The sequence below is a fragment of the Triticum aestivum genome, chromosome 4B (assembly GCF_018294505.1).
Source record: "Triticum aestivum cultivar Chinese Spring chromosome 4B, IWGSC CS RefSeq v2.1, whole genome shotgun sequence".
Classification (NCBI taxonomy): Eukaryota; Viridiplantae; Streptophyta; class Magnoliopsida; order Poales; family Poaceae; genus Triticum; species Triticum aestivum.
Genome location: NC_057804.1, coordinates 530,192,698 through 530,196,216, shown reverse-complemented (window position 1 = coordinate 530,196,216; position 3,519 = coordinate 530,192,698).

The window sequence follows — 3,519 nt, the reverse complement described above, 5'->3', positions numbered from 1 at the left end:
TAATTGTCCACGTCAACCAGCCCGTGAAACTTTGTAATGACCCCCCCCCCTCCGCCGTTGATGTAGCATTACTCCTAGAAGAACCATTTCTAAAATCATCGTACTTACTCCAATGGGCATTTTTTTTATGAATTTACTATTCATGTGGGTGCGCTCGCATCCATGTTCACCTTTGTATTTTCGTTACAAAAGCTACATATAAAAGCCAATTAAAGGAAATAACAAAACCATATATGCATATTTCTGAATCTTGGTTAATAGAAGGGGAATAAGCCTGTCACGAACGCAAAGGCTGACACGGTCAATTCATCTCTGGAATAATCCACAGATTTGGGGTTCCCCACGACATCGTCACCAACAACAGCTTCAACTTCACATCAGATGTGTTCAAGGAATTCTATCACAAAAGGATGATCCAAATGGACTACTCTTTGGTGTCACACCCGCAGTCCAATGGACTGGTGGAGCGCGACAATGGATTGATCACTAAAACCCCGCCTTGTCGCCCCTTTGGTCCGAGCAAAGGGGAAGTGGGCCAACAAGCTCCCACCCATCCTCTGGAGCCTCCGGACAACCCCAAACAGGTCATATCAAGAAGAGGTCATCACTAATTTCTTTATTAGAGAATATAGTGCAGAGTTTATCATTCAACCGTCAAGGTTTCCATACATAGAAGTTTGTACACACAACACCTAGTTTCAGTTTTCACACATGAAAATTATTAGGCACAATCGGATGCAAAAATCATTTTTCTGAGTAGGTCATCTTACTATTGGATGACCGATTTATGGTGTTGGGTATGGCTATTCATGATGTGTGTATATACTTCCATTTTTATGTGAAGATCATGTGAGGAGTCCTGACTCATGTCACATGGGAAGGCTGGCTGGGGAAAAGCCAAACACCAGCGAGAAGAGGCTAGGGAGCTGCATAGTGCCCCACACCTGCAGAGGCGAGCAATGAGCCAAACAAGCAACACACCTCAAGAGGCCAGGGTAACGTGTTGGGAAACGTTGCATGGAAAACAAAACAAAAATCTACGCACACACAAGATCTATCCATGGAGATGCATAGCAACGAGAGAGGAGAGTGTGTCTACGTACCCTCGTAGACCATAAGCGAAAGCGTTTAATAACGCGATTGATGTAGTCGAACTTCTTCGTGATCCAACCGATCAAGTACCGAAAATACGACACCTCCGTGTTCTTGATCCAGCAAGACATGCGAAGTAGTGGATGAGTTCCGGCAGCACGATGGCGCGGTGACGGTGGTGGTGATGCTATCTCCGTAGAGCTTCGCCTAAGCACTTTGAAAATATGACTGAGGGACGAAACTGTGGAGAGGGGCACCGCACACGGCTAAGAGATTGTCATGGTTTTGTGTGGCGCCCCCCTCCAACATATATACATAGGTGGGGGAGGGAGGAGTAAGCCAGGAGGCGCCCCAAGTGGGGCTGAAACTTGGGCTCCTGCCCCTAGCCGCGCCCCTCCCCTGCCATGTATGTGTGCGGGAGGAAGGCAGGGGGAGGTGGCGCCTGATGACCCATAAGTGTAGGGGATCTATCATAGTCCTTTTGATAAGTAAGAGTGTCGAACCCAACGAGGAGCAGAAGGAATAGATAAGCGGTTTTCAGTAAGGTTTTCTCTGCAAGCACTGAAATTGTAGGTGATAGATAGTTTTGTGATAAGATAAATAGTAACGAGTAACAAGTAAATAAAGTAAATAAAATGCAGCAAGATGGCCCAACCCTTTATGTAGCAAAGGATAAGCCTGGACAATTTCTAATAATGAGAAAGGAGCTCCCGAGGACACATGGGAATTATTGTTAAGCTAGTTTTCATCTTGTTCATATGATTCGTGTTCGGTACTTTGATAATTTGATATGTGGGTGGACCGGTACTTGGATACTGCCCTTACTTGGACAAGCATCCCACTTATGATTAACCCTTATTGCAAGCGTTCGCAACTACAAAAGAAGTATTAAGGTAAATCTAACCACAACATTAAACATATGGATCCATATCAGCCCCTAACGAAGCAACGCATAAACTAGGGTTTAAGCTTCTATCACTCTAGCAACCCATCATCCACTTATTACTTCCCCATGCCTTCCTCTAGGCCCAAATAATGGTGAAGTGTCATGTAGTCGACGTTCACATGACACCACTAGAGGAAAGACAACATACATCTCATCAAAATATCGAACGAATACCAAATTCACATGACTACTAATAGCAAGACTTCACCCATGTCCTCAGGAACAAACGTAACTACTCACAAAGCATATTCATGTTCATAATCAAAGGGGTAATAATATGCATAAAGGATCTGAACATATGATCTTCCACCAAGTAAACCAATTAGCATCAACTACAAGGAGTAATCAACACTACTAGCAACCCACAGGTACCAATTTGTGGTTTTGATACAAGATTGGATACAATAGATGAACTAGGGTTTTGAGAGGAGATGGTGCTAGTGAAGATGTTAATGGAGATTGACCCCCTCTTGATGAGAGGATCGTTGGTGATGACATTGGTGATGATTTCCCCCTCCCGGAGGGAAGTGTCCCCGGCAGAACAGCTCCGCCAGAGCCCTAGATTGGTTCCGCCAAGGTTCCGCCTCATGGCGGCGGAGTTTCGTCCCGTAAGCTTGCCCACAATTTTTTTCCAGGATAAAAGCGATGATATAGCAGAAGATGGACACCGGAGGCCCACCAGGGGGCCCAGGAGATAGGGGCGCGCCCCCTGTCTCCTGGACAGGGTGTGGGCCCCCTGGTGTATTTCTTTCGCTCAAAAATTCTTATTAATTCCAAAAAGTTGTTTCGTGGAGTTTCAGGACTTTTGGAGCTGTGCAGAATAGGTTTCCAACGTTTGCTCCTTTTCCAGCCAGAATTCCAGCTGCCGGCATTCCCCTCTTCATGGTAAACCTTGTAAAATAAGAGAGAATAGCCATAAGTAATGAGATATAATGTGTAATAACAGCCCATAATGCAATAAATATTGATATAAAAGCATGATGCAAAATGGACGTATCAACTCCCCCAAGCTTAGACCTCGCTTGTCCTCAAGCGGAAGCCGAAATCGAAAAATATGTCCACATGTTTAGAGATAGAGGTGTCGATAAAAATAAAATATGGACATGAGGGCATCATGATCATTCTTATAACAGCAACATGTACAGATTTTATCATACGATTTCTTATGCTCAAGTAACAAGCAACTCACAATGTCAAGTATGGTTCAGAAACTTCATTGGGAACTAACAAACTATAATCTCAGTCATTGAAGCAATTGCAATTTATCATAACATCGGAAAGAGTCAACAATAGAGCTTTTCAGCAAGCTCACATACTCAACTATCATGTAGTCTTCTATAATTGCTAACACTCATGCAATACTTGTGGTTATGGAGTTTCAGCCGGACACTGAGAAAGATAGGGGCTTATTGTGTTGCCTCCTAACGTATTCACCTTTAGGTGATGTCAACAATAATAGCCCATGCTAACTTACATCCAAT